Source organism: Zootoca vivipara, chromosome 8 (assembly GCF_963506605.1).
Source record: "Zootoca vivipara chromosome 8, rZooViv1.1, whole genome shotgun sequence".
NCBI lineage: Eukaryota > Metazoa > Chordata > Lepidosauria > Squamata > Lacertidae > Zootoca > Zootoca vivipara.
This window is the reverse complement of record NC_083283.1, coordinates 16,930,293-16,948,766: the sequence shown is the minus strand read 5'-3', so window position 1 is coordinate 16,948,766 and position 18,474 is coordinate 16,930,293.

The window sequence follows — 18,474 nt, the reverse complement described above, 5'->3', positions numbered from 1 at the left end:
TCCCTATTTTCATTGCAGAAATGCTGGAGGGTATGCCATTGGGCAAAAACATAGAAAGGCAACGCTAAAATCCCGGGTGGGTGTGGGGTATAAAATTAATCAGGAGTTAAAAGTCTGTGAAAATTACAAGGCCAGCACCTAAACAGCATTGGTGTTCATGCCAGTGAGCCTCTCTAAGGAGGAAATTCCTCATTCCCATCAAAAGCAGTCAATACTGAGGAGCTGAGGTAGAATTTCAGCTCACGATGAGCTCCATTGCCTTTTAGTTCCCAATGAGGTTTCTAAAGGTTATAACGGGGAGGGAAACAAGATGCATTGTTGCCCTTTTGGGGTGGCATCCCCATGGCCCGTATAGCGTGTAGTGCTGACCTTCATAGTCACATTTTTTCCTAACTTTGTTAGCATCCCATTTTGCTTTATTGAGGTGGGATAAAATCATATAATAAATGAGGAATCCCTAATCTAGGAAGGAATGCCAGGCTCTATCTATCCTCAGGCCCTTGGCAAGGTTTGGCAATCTGACATTTAAAAATTAAACTAGGAGGACAGAAAGTTCTTCTCCTGAACCTTTATAATCTCAAGCTGGCAAGCACTCTAAGTCCTAATGAGAAAATGGTATTTAAATGTCATAAAGTGGCTTTTACCAGTTGCAATTATTTACTTTACTTTCAAAAGATTTTGTTCTGGTGTGGAATCACATGACAGATCCAAGTTTTATTTTTACTAAATTCTGCACTGGTATTAAAACCCCATAACAGTGTGTGTGTGTGTGTGTGTGTTTAAATGAATGTTTCATTTACTGTAATAGAAAGGACCTATAGAAGAAGATGACATCCCACCATGAGAAATATTTAGAACTTGTTAACTGATCATGAAGGGAGAGATTTGCCAATTGTATTATTAAGCTAAATCTGATCATATAGTTGCATTGTATAATTCTGATTGTATGGCTTAAACCCCCCCCCTATCCCTGGGATGTCTTGCTTAAAATGCTTTTTATTTGCCTCCCGGATGGCTGTCTTGTCTGATGCTAGCAGTCTGACGCAAAGAGTAGGCAAGATTTCAAGCCCCCACTCAAGGCTGAGTGAGGATGCTACCGGGGTAGCATGAGTCAGCATGTGTTTATGCACAGGACCGGACACGGATCTTCCTTATATTTACTTGTGACCCCCTTTGTGTTTATGAGAAGGACAGGATACGGATTTTCCTAATATGGATTTGTAACCTGTGACCCCCTTGCGTGCGCACATTTACAGAGGAGGGGGAAAGGAGCCCAAGAAGTGTATAAGAAGCTTTGCAAATTTGTGTTTCTTTACTCTTGTCGTGGAGCTGACCACCAAGAGTCTCTTAAATTTAAGAATTAAATTCTTTATCTGAATTCAACCCCCAGTGTCATTATTGGCTGTCTCTGTCCCTGCCTGGGTGCAGCTTAAAGGACCCTTAGTAGCTAATAAGGCTACAATCAGAAGCCTATTTTGACATTAGGTGGCACAGAAATAAGTAAATAATAAAGGAATTGGAATGGAGGAGCATTTATGATGGATATTGTTCTTGAGTCTGGGGTGAAAACAAAACAAAACAAAAGACAACCACCAACTTGCAACCACAAAGAGGGCAATATGTGAATTAAGAGTTTCTTCTACCTTGAAAATGTATGGTGGCTTTGTCCCACTCCCTTTTGCCTCCTCCCATCCACAGTTGCTGATCCCGCTTTGCCTAGACTTTGTCTTCACCTCAGACTCTAGGACTACTGAAATCTCCCTTGCTTGGGTGTTTTGCAATGCTAGGCATCCCCGTGTTTCAGGAAACTCACTTATATAATATGATTTCAAGAGTGGTAAGCATCAGAAATGATTCACCTAACCTACATCTCAATGTGCAAAAAAAAAAAAAATCAACTCCTTGCCACCCTCCACTACAGAATTCATGGTCAGTTTCGGATCATGTCCTGGGACCCTTATGGATCTTTGGATAGTTTTGTATAGCCTATGGTGCCCTGTTACCAGTAATGAACATCACCCAAGAGCCCTACTGAACCAGTCCAGAAACATATAAAGTCCAGTATTCTGTTCTCACAGTGGCCAACCAGATGCAGGACATGGATGTGACAGTATTTTTTACCACTTATGCTCCCCAGCATCTGATAGTTGAAAGCAAACTACTTCTGATACCACAGGTAGTACACAGTCGTCATAATCAGCAGTTTATCCTGCATGAATTTGTCTAATCCCCCTTTAAAGCCACCCAACTTGGTGGCCATCACTTCATCTGGTGGTAGTGAATTTTGTCCTTTAACCATCAAAGTACAGTAAATGGTTCTACTGGTTTTGTAATGCATGCGCTCAGGATAAATGGTGACTGGAACAGGTATTGACAGGTTCTCCAGACATTTAGTGGTGATATTTAGTTGCTGGGCATCTTTTATAATTGTCTTAGAACAGGTGTTCCTCAACCTCAGCCCTCCAGATGTTTTGAGACTACAGATCCCATCATCCCTGACCACCGGTCCCTCTACCTAGGGATCATGGGAGTTGTAGGCCAAAAACATTTGGAGGGCCAAGGTTGAGGAAAGCTGCCTTAGAAGAATGCAACCATGCATGGACCAATGGTACCAACTAGTATGGGAAACAGCCTTATTAGAAGAACTAACCAAATAAACTGAAACTGACACGGGGACAAATGAAAGAAAACGCTGATATGGCTCCCTTTTATCACTTACACAGCCCAACAAGACGACAATAATCCACCAACAGCATACAAATCAATATGGCTAAGCTGATTCAAAAACACCCACCCCACTCACACATGAAAAACAAAGTTCACCCCAGCCAATAACAAACAAACAACCACACCCTAGGCCAAGCATCCCCAAACTGCGGCCCTCCAGATGTTTTGGCCTACAACTCCCATGATCCCTAGCTAAGAGGACCAGTGGTCAGGGATGATGGAAATTGTAGTCCAAAACATCTGGAGGGCCAAAGTTTGGGGATGCTTGCCCTAGGCCAACCCCAACCTCTCTCACCACCAAAGGAACACAAGCAAATAGTAAAGAGAACCCGCACAAGCGGCGCTGGTACAAAACCCCACATATACATTAAGTAAAATAGAAACATTGCCACCCGACTCCACCCCCACCCACCGACTCCACCCTGCACCTCCACCTCTTTCCCCCTTTTCTTCCTAATGTAACACTAATGTCTCAACAAATGAAACTGATCTGTAGAAAATGTAACTTGGGGGGGAAAAAGACACTGCACATACTTTTGTCAACCAAGAAATCTTTAATGAAAAATACGTTTTTTAAAAGAAGAAGAAGAATGCAACCATATAGCCAATTAAATATGACCCTTAAGCAATGCCGTATGTTTTGTTTTTAAAACTCATGCCCAGTGGAGCTGCACAACATTGGTGCCATGCTTAAACCTAGACACCATGTCTATATTTTCAGGACAAGCATATTAAGAATCTGTGGCAAAATGCCAGGTATGAAGAACTCTTAATAATATTGATGCGCACGTACGCGCGCGCGCACACACACACACACACACACACACACACACACACACACACCAGCATCATGTTAAGGCTAAGTTTACCCATGAGTCTCCAAGTTCAAGTTATGATGAGTAAGTGAAACTACCACTGTGTGTGACCACAGGCACAATTGTATATTGCTTCATCAGATCTCATATGCAACAATTTTCAGCTGTGGAAAACGGCACCTGAGAAGGTATATGCATGTGTGAATCAGCCTTTACACTCAATATTGTGCTCCAACTGGATTGCCCATAGGGTTCCATCACTTTATCAGTTTTGGACTCTTTCACATTGGGGTTGATAGCGCTGTCTGTGGGGCACTTCCAAAACGAGCCTGTCGCCTATCTTTGCAGAGTAGTGCCATTCTCAACATTCTCCCAAACAAAAGAAAGAGGGATATGATTACGGTTTACCAACTGAATATATGGGTTATCCTGTAGATAAAAAGATTGTATTTAATGGCTAAGAAATGCCATTAAGTTTAAAGGAAAAGAAATTGAGAAAACCTTCAGAGTATTTCCCTATATTATCCACTGTCAGAATTAATTGAACATATGAAACAGAGTATGGTTTTTTTTTCATGTCATTTATTAAGTTTCAGACATGAATGTTAAGTAAGAGGCATGAATAGCAATGACTATTTGTTGCCGAGCGAGTTTATTTATTTTCAGCGATGGCTGAAATTGAATATGAACCCGATGGCTTTTGCATAAGGTGGTCTCAGGACATCTCACAGCCAAGCGGAAAGAGATCAAATTAAGTCAGCTGGCTGGCTGCTCCTGGCCATCTTGAACAGATTTGGCTTGAGCACAGGCATGTTGGAATAAGTAAAATTAATAACGATAATTTGCACTGCATAATTGTTTGCATAATTTCTGTTGCCTTGTAGGTGAAAGAGTCGCTTCCAAATACTAATGCAATAAACTCAACTGTGACCTGCTGAGAAGAAGCCACAGAATCTTAAATTCCCGTTTGTTCCAATAACAGAAATATGAGGAAAATTGTGCTCGGCATTTGGGGCAGGAAGCTCTCTGCAGAACAGAATGAATACTGTGACTGCCCCCACTTTTACTCCTTGTCACACTCTATGGGCTCCTCCAGAGAGGAGAATTTATCCTCATTTGCTTGGACTTATGTGAAGGTTAAAGTAAATCTGGTCTTTATTGAGAATTCATTCTGATTTATTTGCATGGTGGTTACAGGAGCATTAATCCTGCATTCACTTGATTTACCTGCACAGTGTTTATATATCTCCCCATTAGTCATTCATACACACTCTTATCAATGCAAAATTTAAATGCAAGAATTACAAAGAATTTGATTCAGTTTAATTGTGCAAACTTAAAATTCTGATATTCACTTGGAATGCCTTCCACAAAATATTGAAAGTATTTTGCAGGATCTCTGTGTCTTTTTGTTTTCCCCCCTTTCCAGTCTTGTCTTGATTTGTCTGTGCATGTCACATGATGGCAGAGTGAGCGTCGTGAAGAACATATTGGGAAAGTCAAATACCATCGAAATGAAATGCATCAGCTTTCCATTAACAAGCCAGGCCCCCGAAAGGGACGCTCTCTGGAATCAGGTATGGAACACACTGGTACATCTTATGGCATTCTGTGGGATAATGACATCAGATGTCAAAGAGAAAAACAGCTACCAGATTTTTAGAAGACATCTGAAGGCAGCCCTGTTTAGGGAGGCTTTTAATGTTTAATAGATTATTTTATTTCATTTTTCTGTTGGAAGCCGCCCAGAGTGGCTGGGGAAACCCAGCCAGATGGGCAGGGTATAAATAAATAAATAAATTATTATTATTATTATTATTATTATTATTATTATTATTATTATTATTATTCAAAGTTAAAATTGTATGCTATAAATCACAAAGAGGATGACCAATATAGCAGATTTGATACCTGTCCTCAATGTAAACATCTCATTTGCTTTACAGTATACTCTTGGAAGTTTCTTACTTGGATCGTGTCACTGTTCAATGTAGCCATTCATAGCCTCATGCCAATGAAACAAATCTCAGAAATGGGGCTATCCACAGGACTAATCTTCAGCCACTTCAGCAGGGTGATGGTCTTGTGTGCTTTCAGACCTTAGGCCCCCTGGAAAAAAAAAAAACTCTGAGAGCTCTCTGGACTACAAATTGGAAACAACTGTTCTAAAGAGTGCTGTGCCAATCCCCACTCTCTTATTTCAAGACGCTCGTCACCCTGTTCAGCAAAAGAAGCAATCGTGTTTCTGCCGCTTTCATGAGAGATGGGAAGCAGCTTTGTGAAACCCCTGCACCTCAGATGCTTCTCTGAAGTTTTCCTTATTCCATGGGCCGTTTATTCTCACTTTTCTTCCCACATGAAATGTCAAACCACAAAGGGGACAAAAATATCAGCGCTATCCAACCCATGACACTCTTTCTAAGTCCAGATACAATTCCTCCCAGATATTGCGTACGTGTGTGCTTATATCCGTACATAATAGTCTGGAGTGATGCCTCCCTGAAGTCATATTGCTGATGTGCTGGAAAATCAAGGAACCAAAATGTTTTAGACAACGATCCATCATTTCAGCTGTGGCACTCTCTGACACTGCTGTGGGCATTCATCAAAGCAGCTGCCACACTGTACGAATCCTTCCACAGTGAATATGTTTTGAACGTTGACCAATAAATTTAACTGAGCTGACTCCTTCCATAAAACTCGCCCAATCTGGCATGTTTCAGGTGGCCTGCTGGCTTCCTAGCTCCCTTTCTGATTGCAGGAGGATTTTGAAGTTGTAAGTGCGAATTGGATGATATTTCACTAATATGAAGAGTCGCTTTTGTACATTTCCCTGTGTGGCTATGCATGCAAGCTAGCTAGGGAGGCGGGGGTTGCACTGTTTTACACTGTAATGTATGGAAATAATGAGAGGATTCATATTACAAATTGGCTCCTCCTGCTGAATTTATCAGCAACTCTTTCAATAAAGGTGTTTTCTGGACTGTTGATTCCATCCTCAAACATTCCTGCAGCAGAAGAAGCTACACTTTGGTCTTCTTGGAAAAGATGATTAGACAAATTCCTTGGAGGACAGGTCAGGCAATGACTACTAGGCATGCCAGCTAAACGGAAACTCCCAGTCTGGAGGCAGTATATCTCTAAATGCCAAATACAGAAAACATATAGAAAATGAAGGCCAACACTTCCATTCTCAGCTTGTGTATTCCCACAAGCATTGAGTGAATGGAAGCAGAATAATAGATGGATGCTTGTGGGTGTAGGAAGGGTTGTAACTCAGTGTAACTCTGCTTTGCATGCCACCTGTCCCAGCTTCAAGCTGTAGCATCTCAAAGTAGGCTTGGGAACTGGTTGGTACATTGGTTTGACCCAGTATAAGGCAGTTTCCTATACTGAGCGGGCTGAGAGCCGGGGCGAAAGAGACCGAGCTCGCGCCTCCGGCTCGTTTAAACAGGGGTAGCCCCGCCTCCTGGCCGACCCTATTGGTCGGCCCGGGTATGACGGAGGTGGGAACTCCTGTCTCGCGAGGGGGCTGAGCGCTCAGCCCCCATCGTGAGAGTTCGCTCAGGCCACGCCCACAACCCCACCTCCGTGAAATGCGGAAGTGGCTTTTCCTATGTTCCATAGCAATTATTATAGCCATATCTCCTTGGCCCTTCCCCACTAACCACTAGCAAACAAATACTCAAACAGTGCTAGCTTGCCTGGCCTGGCCTGGTTCCAGATGGTTCTGGATTCCAGATGGTCCAGGAGCAGGGTCCATTAACCAACAATGCTTTGTGAGGAAGACCCAAGGCATTGCAACAGAATGTACAGTTTCCTAGTGGCTCACAGCCCTAACTGGGCATTTATTGCCTGACTTCATCCATGCCTGAGGAGGGAAGGACAGAGATAACCACTCCAGCCCCGTAGCTCGGCCGCTGTCACTCTCCAAGAGTGACCTGCACATTGATGGCGGAATATCATCATCATCAACAACAACAACAACAACAACAACCTGTGAAAGAGGTTTCTGTCTCTGGCAGTGGCATGACGGTAAATTTTGATGTTCAGGAGCTCATCGTGACAGTTCCCATACCCACAACTGCCAGGAGAGTTCATAATGGAGTTGGCTTTGTTTATATGAACATGTCAATGTTAATTTTTCTCATTTCCTTTCCTTTCCAATATTAAGTTCAGTTCTCCACAGTTCCACATCAGTTTGGATCACCCCCACCCCCCAAAAAAGTCATCATGAAAATGCAACAGCATTGCCTTGTGAATTTATCCAGATACACACATTTTTTTCACGCACTTCTCCCTTCTTCAGATGAAGCGTGTCTCCCTTTCTTCTTCCTATCCTTTCCCATAGTCCTTTGCCCAGGTTTTAGAACTGTTAATGGATCCCTCTAACTTTCTCTAATAGACCAAGGCTGGATGCACAAAGGTGTCAACCTTTCTCTGCCTTCGCCACCGAAGCGCTGACTGCCCTCGTATGTTTCCATTGTGATCTTGCAGCATAATTGGGCTAAAATGAGACGCGGCAGCTATTAGGCTTGCATATCAATGGCAGCTCCCACGCATCTGGAGCAGCCGCCTTTCGTCATAATTCTATATATACACTATTTTTATATGAATAAAGAAAAACTGCCCACATTTAGTTCAAGACGGGATTTTGCCCTTTTTCTAACATATGTTTCTTGTTCTTTTGGTCTGTACCAGCGCTAATTGCCCTGTGCCATTATCTGTTCTTTTCCCAATATTACAGTATATGTCACCTCTTCCCAATATTATAGGTCTCCTATTAGCTCCTTCATTTTTAAGGAATGAAAACCCAGTTTCTTTAGCAGCTCAGAGGATCTCGGATTTCGTAATGCATTTGGGTTGCCCTTTGTGGGAGATTTTCTGTTTCTATGCAGTAGTTTAAAATTATCACCTGAGCTTTACAGATTATGCCAAAGACAGTGAGAATTTATATACCAATCTATCTACCTATCTATCTGCTACTTATGAGCCCTACATTTCATTCACTACTGATGTCACCTTTATTGTTTCTTAACACTCAAAATCTGGAAAAGACCCTGATGTTGGGAAAGATGGAGGGCACAAGGAGAAGGGGACGACAGAGGACGAGATGGCTGGACAGTGTTCTTGAAGCTACAAACATGAGTTTGACCAAACTGCGGGAGGCAGTGGAAGGCAGAAGTGCCTGGCGTGCTATGGTCCATGGGGTCACGAAGAGTCGGGAACGACTAAACGACTAAACAACAACACTCAAAATGTGAAACAAGGCTCAAAATCTCATTTATACTTATTGCTTTTTGAATGTAGGTTTGCGTATCATGCTAGTCCTAACCAGAGTAGACCCACTGCATTTAATAAACACAAGTGACTTAGGTCTATTAATTTCAGTGGGTTTGCTCCAAGTAAAACTTGGTTGGATGCAACTCTTCCCTCTACACCAGAAGCTAGTGTAAAGTAAATCCAGTATAAATAAACCAGCAGAACATTAAAGCAGGTCCAAACCCCAGCAGCACGATTGCTTTTGCTTTGCAAATGGTTGTAGGTTACAAAACAATCACTGAAAGGGGGAGGCATATTTTTATATATATGCAAAACAGTCCTCACTTTGCGGGTTGCATTCAGTGCCGTTAAAGACATAGAAGCAGTGCCACCAAAAATAAAATGAAATCATGGTGCTGCTGCTACTAGATGATCTGTTGATTCCTTGTAGCTTTAGCACTCTGGGATTGAATATTTTCCCTGAAATTGGAGAGTGTTAGCTGCCCTGCTGCTCTCCCTCAATGGTACATCTGGCGAGTTCCTTCCCAATAATTAGAAGCTGTCTGAACATTAATGATATCATTCCCTATAGAAATTCTGAGATCTGCTCTGATTTTCTGAGAGTGAGGCAATGAAGGGTCATTCCTCATATGGCATTTTGTGCTCTTGAGCTCGGTCCTGAACTGCATAAATATGAAAATATTTCATCTTTCGTGCAACTTTCATGCATAGGTAATGTCTTGAACAGAGTTTGTTGGACAGGTGCCAATCACTGGCACATTCCAGGAGCTTCTCTAGCTGTTCAAAATGGTATACTGAGATTGCTAGGAAGGAATTTTGACAAATAATAATAATAATAATAATAATAATTTATTATTTATACCCCGCCCATCTGGCCGGGTTCCCCCAGCCACTCTGGGCGGCTTCCAAAAAAAAACAGAAATTCTAAAATACAGAAATCCATCAAATGCCAACAGAAGCTGCTAATCCAGGCTTAGTTGGGAGAAAGTCCCATTGTACTCAACAGGATTTACAACTGAAAAGACATGTACAGAAATTCCCAGTATGGTTGTGAATTCTGCCCATGCTTACCTGGGAATAATCTTCACTGAACATAATAAGGTTTACTTCTGAAAGAACATAGATTGGGTTTTGCTGTAAAAACAAAACATATTTAAGCTTTATCTTTCACAAGAGAACCTGAGGCCCTCCAGATATTGTTGGACTCCAAATTCCACCAAGCCCAACCAACATAACTAATAGTTAAGGATTATGGGATTTATAAGGGACCCAGGTGGCGCTGTGGGTTAAACCACAGAGTCTAGGGCTTGCTGATCAGAAGGTCGCGGTTCGAATCCCTGCAATGGGGTGAGCTCCTGTTGCTCGGTCCCAGCTCCTGCCCACCTAGCAGTTCGAAAGCACATCAAAGTGCAAGTAGATAAATAGGGACCGCTCCAGCGGGAAGGTAAACGGCGTTTCCGTGCGCTGCTCTGGTTCACCAGAAGCAGCTTTGTCATGCTGGCCACATGACCCGGAAGCTGTCTGCGGACAAACGCCGGCTCCCTCGGCCTATAGAGCGAGATGAGCGCCGCAACCCCAGAGTCGGTCACAACTGGACCTGATGGTCAGGGGCACCTTTACCTTTACCTTTATGGGATTTATAGTCCAAATTCATTGGGAAGACCGTGAGTTCCCCATCCCTGATTTATCATATTTATGTTCCATCCTTTCAATCAAGAACCACACAGCAGTATGCGTGGAGCTTTTCCATTTTATTGTCACAATAAAATGTCACCATTTTATTGTCTCAACGGGGTGAGACTGAGAGAGAGAAATTGTGAGTCTAAGGTCACCCAACAAGTTTCTACACTTGGAAACGATATGCCTCTGATTATTAGCTGCAATCCAAGGAGAGAGATGTTGTGCTCAAATTCTGCTTGCATGCTTCCTCAAAGCATTTGATTGGCCACTGTGAGGACAGGCCTCTGGAGTAGAAGAATTCTGGAGCCTGGTCCAGAAGGCTCGTCTTATGTTCTCTGCTGGTTCGAATTCCTTACTACACAGGCTCATAAGGAATATATCACCAACCTCTTACGTTAATCTGGATCTATTGTTATAAAGGTGCTATGAGAGCTATACTGTACATTATATTTAATGCAGGGTTAATAATCCACTGTAGAACAATCCCAAAACATAAAAAAGAAAGAAACCAAACAAAACACCACCCTCATGTGTGGAGTTTATCCAAAGCTCCTGGTAGACAGTGAAGGAAGCAATCCTTTTGCTCCCAAATTCTGTCCTGCAGGTGAGGGTTTTAGTGTTCCTCACATAGAATCATAGAACCATAGAGTTGGAAGAGACCACAAGGGCCATCCAGTCCAACCCCCTGCCAAGCAGGAAACACCATCAAAGCATTCTTGACATATGCCTGTCAAGCCTCTGCTTAAAGACCTCCAAAGAAGGAGACTCCACCACACTCCTTGGGAGCAAATTCCAGTGCCGAACAGCTCTTACTGTTTAAAATATTAAAATGGACCCATTTTTCTCTTTCCCTGGAAAAGGGGTAGTGAAACAAGACAAGGCAAAGATTGCATTACCATTGTGTCAAGATTTTAATTGCACTTTGCTGTAACAATAGTCTTCAGAAGCCCCAGAGGCAGTGGTACCAAACCTAATTTGCAATGTGTCAGTATTTGCGATGCTAATGCAAAGATTTCAGCTAAGGGTCTTTCCGTTTGCCTCCTGTGGTCCCTAATGTACTCTACACTGTTTCTAAGCCACATAGCACAAAGGCTTATGCACACTTAAAATGGTGTTCCTCCGCCCCCGAATTTGCTAGTAGTATTTCTTTCTGCCCTCCTCCCATTAGTATATCAACTGTGTAGAAAGAAACCTTTCTTTATCTCTCTTTCTCTCTGCTCCCCCACCCTTCTCAGTCGTTAAGGAAACAGGAAGAACTTAAAAGTGGTTGCTCTCCAAGCAAATGTTTGAGTTTGACATATTAATAAAGTGCTTTATTATCTTAAAATAGCAAACACGAGGAAGGGCTTAAAAACCTAGAGCTTTAAGCCATTACCAGAGGGAAAACACATTTATATTAAAATCCTATGCAATTAGGTAATTGGGTTTTTTAATATGTATAAAAAATCTGTTTACACAAATTATTGATTCAGTTCTTCAGGTTATTCTACCTTTTCATTCTCCTGTTTCTATAATGCTGCCCTGGGGCTGGAACGATATCCCATGTGCATTAATGCTAGTCTCCCTCCGCCTTCAATCGGCCTATGGGACTTTTATGGAATACAGAACATCCATGGTATATATCCTGCCAACTGCTGTCTCAGATGTGTCTTTGGGATACACCTATTTAGGTCAGAGGTAATAAGGTGATCTCATATTGCACTTCCATTCTGTTTTGTTTGAATGAAGGTACTCAAGCTTCAGAGCTCAGATATATGTGAAACTGCCCATGAATCTGAGCAAAAAGCTTATACCTGGAATTGAAAAGAAGCACACAAATAATGCCTATTTAAACAACAAAAACAGTAAACTAATGGCATCTATGCACTGTTCCTTAAAAAAAAAGTGGTAGCTGTGACAACAGTAGTATAATGTCCAGATTAAGGGAAATATTGCTCTATTCTGCCTTAATCAAACCACACTTGGAGTACTGTGTCCAGTTCTGGACACCACAAGTTAAGAAGGATGTTGACAAGCTGGAAAGTGTGCAGAGGAAGCCAACCAAGATGATCAAAAGGCTGGAAACCAAGCCGTATGAGGAATGGTTGAGGGAGCTGGGTATGTTTAGCTGACTGAATAAGAGGAGACTGAGAGGAGATACGATAGTCATCTTCAAATATCTCAAGGGCTGTCACATGGAGGGTGGAACAAGCTTCTTTTCTCCTGCTGTGGAGGGTAGTGCCCAAACCAATGGCTTCAAGTTACAAGAAAGGAGATGCCAACTAAACACGAGGAAGAACCTTCTGATGGTAAGAACTGTTGAGCTGTGGAACAGATTCCCATGAAAGGAGGTGAACTCTCCTACATGGCAGGTTTTTAAGCAGAGAGGTCTGATGGCCATCTGTCATGGTTGAGAATCCTGCATTGCAGAAGGATTGGACCAATTGTCCCCCGGTGTACCTCCCAACTCTACAATTCTACAATTAACAAGCAAAATGAAGATAAAGAAGGCTGTGCAGAGTCATCCAGACTAATTGACATTGATTACCTTACCCTCAATGAATTTGTCTAATTCCCTTTTAAAGTCATGCAAGTTGGTGGCTTTCACTACCTCACATGGTAGCAAATGCCATACTTAAACTAGGTTCTGTGGGCGGGGGTGGTACATCCTGTTTTGCCACCAGAGGTGAAATGGGAAGATGCCAACCAGCCTCACCACACCACCCCTTACCTGAAGCCTCCCTTACCTGGGTTATGTGGTGGTTCCCACTAAGCAGCAACAATGGCCGTGGGTTCCGGTGAGATCTCACAGAGGCAGTGGGGGTGGGTGAGGCATTTGTAAGGATGCAGCCTCTTGTGATTCCACTGCCTGAGGCAGTTGCCTCAGCCTGCCTCATAGGCAGGCCATCTGTGGAAAGAGTGTATCCTTTTGTCTCCTAGTTCCTTGGAGGTAGAAATATGATTCAGTTTGTATTCAAATGAGAAGCTACCTAATTCACATTTCTTGAAACAACATGTGAGTTTAAAGAGAACCATCCTTCAAAATTCACACTTCACTGAGTTTTGCAGTGCAGTTCTCCAGACATGTAATGTGTACAAAAATGCATATACTAGGATAAATTGTGCATAAAGATGTATATGTTAGTGAAAATAGCATACCGTATATGCCAGCGTATAAGGCGACTGGGCGTATAAGACAACCCCCTAATTTTCAAGTTAAAATATAGAATTTGGGATATACTCTAGTCCTTTTTTGGCAGGGAGGGGAGGGGAGGCTGTCTTCTCTAGCACTCAAGTCTGCAGCTGGGGAAATGGTGGTTTGTTTGTTTGTTTGTTTAGTTATTGAGAGGGGAATTGAAGCCATAGAGAGGAGAGAGAGAGAGAGAGAGACATCGAGGCTGGCTGAGCGAGTGAAAGGGGAAAAGAAGCCATAGAGAGGAGAGAGATAGAGACGCAGAGACATTGAGGCTGGCTGCGTGAGCGAAAAAAAGGTGAATAGAAGCCATAGAGAGGAGAGAGATAGAGAGGCAGAGACATTGGGGCTTGCACAGCCAGCGAAAGACGCTGAGCAGAGCAGTGAAAGAGAGAGCGGAGAGAGAGACGGAGAGATCCCTTCGCTATGCGCTGACAAAGAGAGAAGAGGCGGCAGCTTGACACCAATGAAATGCACAAAACTGTATCTCTATGTTGATGTGGGTCGCGAAGCCATGAGGGAGCCGTTCTCCCTGGCGGGGAGCAGCCCTCTCCTGAGCACTTCTTCGCGTTCATACGGTCGCTGCATACGGCGGGGATGCAGCTGCGGCCGTTTTTGAGCTCCCCCCACCATATGCAGCGACTGCAGAGTCTTGTACCCGGTGTATAAGACGGCCCCCCAACTTTTGAAAAGATTTTCCTGGGTTCAGAAGCCGTCTTATACGCCGGAGTATACAGTACATAAATGTATTATGTTGGCAAAAATAGCTTTGCAAATACTGTATGTGTGTATTAAGCAACATCGCATACCAAAATCTGTATATTAGGAGACATTTGCTGGTGTATTTTCATGAGGGCTAAAAAAATCCTAACATTGAGGTAGAAATATGGAGAACTGAATTAAAGATTGGGAAAATAAGAAATTGCTAGAAGAAACTGAAATTCACAGATGTGCCCATTCCTTCTTGTGCGACACCATTTCTTACATCTTCCATTGCTGTGGTGGAAAACAAGACAAAAAAATGGAAAGCACACAGAACCACAATAGGACGGCAACGTGTTATGATTAATAAAGTGGCACAAGTCTAATGGAAACAGAATGGAAGAAACTGCTACAGTTTTGCCAATAGATATCTCATCAGGACTAATGAAACTAATGGTGATCATAATTTAAAGTCTAATTATTATTATTATTATTATTATTCCATTCAACGCTGAGTTTGAAATCGATACTTGAATATGACAATGAGTCATTACAGCCTGAGGAAAAAGAAAACTTCCTAAGGATTTTAGAGTTTAGCCAATTTGTCTTGAGTGCTCAGAACACTGTTGAATAATGCCAATATATTATTAATCCAATTATCACTTAGAGACTGACTTTTTTGTCATTCATGCTGCAGACTATTTAATGCCCTACATCAGAGCTTTCCAAACTCACGACACATTAGTGTGTCAGATGCAGTGTGTAGGTGTGTCACACGGAGGCTCCTCATGCTCCTCCCGGGGTTGGAAAGGGGTTAGTTTAACTTCCAGTTTGCTAGTAAAACTGAATTACTGTGTCGCGAAATGATGCATTGTCTAAAAAGTGTGTCACCAACATTAAAAGTCTGGCAAGCTCTTCCCTACAACGATTGGGAGGTACCTCTCTTAGAGCAACCTGTGGCCCTCCAGGTTTGGTTCCGTCACACAGTGCACCAAGCCAAGGGGGCCCAAAATAGAGAAGGTCCATAATTGAGAAGATCCATTTTGGGGCGCCAAATGTTGGCCTTGCACAGGGCGCCATATTACAAAACATTGCAAAAGCCCACCACTGCTCCAACTGTAGTTGGACTCCCATGTTGGTTTCCCATGATTCCCTAGAACGTGCTGCTTCCAACATATATCCCTCTCCTGTAAAGAACAGAGTACTTACCTTTCAAATTTTTCAGTTGGCCTTTGGCGCATGGTGGGCCGCCAATGCTACTGTTGTTTAGATTTAGGCTGTTGATATAGAACTTTATGTTATTTTCATAGCCGTGGGATCTTATTTGCTATTAGCTACCTTGAAAGCAGCACAAAGCAAATTAGATGGTAGATGAGATGGTAAATAGATAGGTGATAGATAGAGAGATTATACATATAGATGATATAGATATAGATATAGATATAGATAGATAGTCAATAAAATGATGCAGCCAGTAGAAGATCAGCAATCAAATAGAGGACCAACAGCTGCTGGAAGCCTGGTGTTTGTACCCTTCAAACAATGTCCAGTTGCTATAGAGGTGAAGAAAAGAACACTCTGGTTTCAGTCACTGGCCAGAGGAATTAGGGCTGTTAAAGTTTCTATCCAGCAAAACACTTGCATTTGGTAATAGGTAAAGGTAAAGGGACCCCTTTGACCATTAGGTCCAGACACAGATGACTCTGGGGTTGCGGCACTCATCTTGCTTTACTGACCGAGGGAGCCGGTGTACAGCTTCTGGGTCATGTGGCCAGCATGACTAAGCTGCTTCTGGCGAACCAGAGCAGCGCACGGAAATGCCGTTTACCTTCCCGCTGGAGTGGTACCTATTTATCTACTTGCACTCGGTGCTTTCGAACTGCTAGGCTGGCAGGAGCAGGGACCGAGCAACAGGAGCTCACCCCGTCATGGGGATTCGAACCACTGACCTTCTGATCGGCAAGCCCTAGGCTCTGTGGTTTAACCCACAGCGCCACCTGCATCCGCATTTGGTAATAGCCAGTGCTATTTTTCAAGAAAAAGAGGGTGCTGGAACTCATCATGAACATTCTCTTAATGTCAATGGTGCCCACCAGAGAGGTGCTGGAACCCACCTGAGAGGTGCCTGAACTGAGTTCCTGGGAGTTCCCCCTGAAAGAAAAGCCCTGGTAATAGTACAGAATCTGACTGAAATTGACATTTTTACCTGGTACACCATCCAAAATAGGAGTTGGAGTCCAACAACATCATGGAGAGTCACAGGTACATCAGAACTTGCTGCAGTACTATTGAGTGGCATCTGGCAAGAAGACTGTGATGAGCAAGAACCAGGATGGCCGGGCTTCCCTGAAGTCTTCCATATATTTTTGTTGCTTTGTGAACTATTGCTCTGGTTTACAGTTAAGCTACATTTATATTGCTTAGGAAACTGTCTGGAGCCTTGGCAAGAAAGGTTTAAGAGAGCAAGAGTGACTTGATCATCTCTGGTCAAGTGTGCCATCCAGAACTTCTGTTGGGAATATTATAGGTAAATGGCCCAGAATGATTTGGAAGTCACTGGAAACTCTACTGGAAATGGATAACTATTTTAGAGAGTATGAGTCATACTCCTACAGAGAGAGAGGGAGGAAGGAAAGAAGGGAGGAAGGGAGGAAGGGAGAGGCTCCTACAGCTGAAGGGAACAGGGGAACAGGATGTGTGTGTCATGGGACAAGAGTATTGTTTTGGGGGGAAACAGAATGATAGAAGAGGGAAAGAACCAAGAGCCTCATCTCTCCAGTGATTTCTCTTCCAAGAGAACCCAAACCCTGGCAAGAGCTGTGCTGCTGGGGAATGGTCTCTTGAATGGTCTCTTGATGAAAATTTAGTTCCTTCTATGCTCCAGTGAAGTTTGGCTTACCATCTGGGGTGACTGCAAAGGGGAAGTGCTGGAGGGTTTGTGAATGCTACAAATTACTAAATGGAGATGTTTTCAACTCAAGAATTTCGTAGGAGCTAATTTTCATTCAGCATTAATCTCCACTTCTTCTGGAAAAGGTCCTTATCATTTCCCCATGTTCCTTGATGACCACAACTTTGCTTTGGAATCATCATACAGCTGTAAGGTTCTGTTTCAGCAGCTCAATCTCCTGCTATAATGTTGCATCCTTGCAAAAAATGGTATACTGAGATTGCTATGAAGGCATTTTGACAAATGCCAACAGAAGCTGCTAATCCAGGCTTAGTTGGGAGAAAGTCCCATTGTACTCATCAGGGTTTACAACTGAAAAGACATGTACAGAAATTCCCAGTATGGTTGTGAATTCTGCCCATGCTTACCTGGGAATAATCTTCACTGAACATAATAAGGTTTACTTCTGAAAGAACATAGATTGGGTTTTGCTGTAAAAACAAAACATATTTAAGCTTTATCTTTCACAAAAGAACCTGAGGCCCTCCAGATATTGTTGGACTCCAAATTCCACCAAGCCCAACCAACATAACTAATAGTTAAGGATTATGGGATTTATAAGGGACCCAGGTGGCGCTGTGGGTTAAACCACAGAGTCTAGGGCTTGCTGATCAGAAGGTCGGCGGTTCGAATCCCTGCAATGGGGTGAGCTCCTGTTGCTCAGTCCCAGCTCCTGTCCACCTAGCAGTTTGAAAGCACATCAAAGTGCAAGTAGATAAATAGGGACTGCTCCGGCAGGAAGGTAAACGGCGTTTCTGTGCGCTGCTCTGGTTCACCAGAAGCAGCTTTGTCATGCTGGCCACATGACCCGGAAGCTGTCTGCGGACAAACGCCGGCTCCCTCGGCCTATAGAGCGAGATGAGCGCTGCAACCCCAGAGTCGGACACGACTGGACCTGATGGTCAGGGGCACCTTTACCTTTACCTTTATGGGATTTATAGTCCAAAATCATTGGGAAGACCGTGAGTTCCCCATCCCTGATTTATCATATTTATGTTCCATCCTTTCAATCAAGAATCACACAGCAGTATGCATGGAGCTTTTCCATTTTATTGTCTCAACGGGGTGAGACTGAGAGAGAGAAATTGTGAGTCTAAGGTCATCCAACAAGTTTCTACACTTGGAAATGATATGCCTCTGATTAT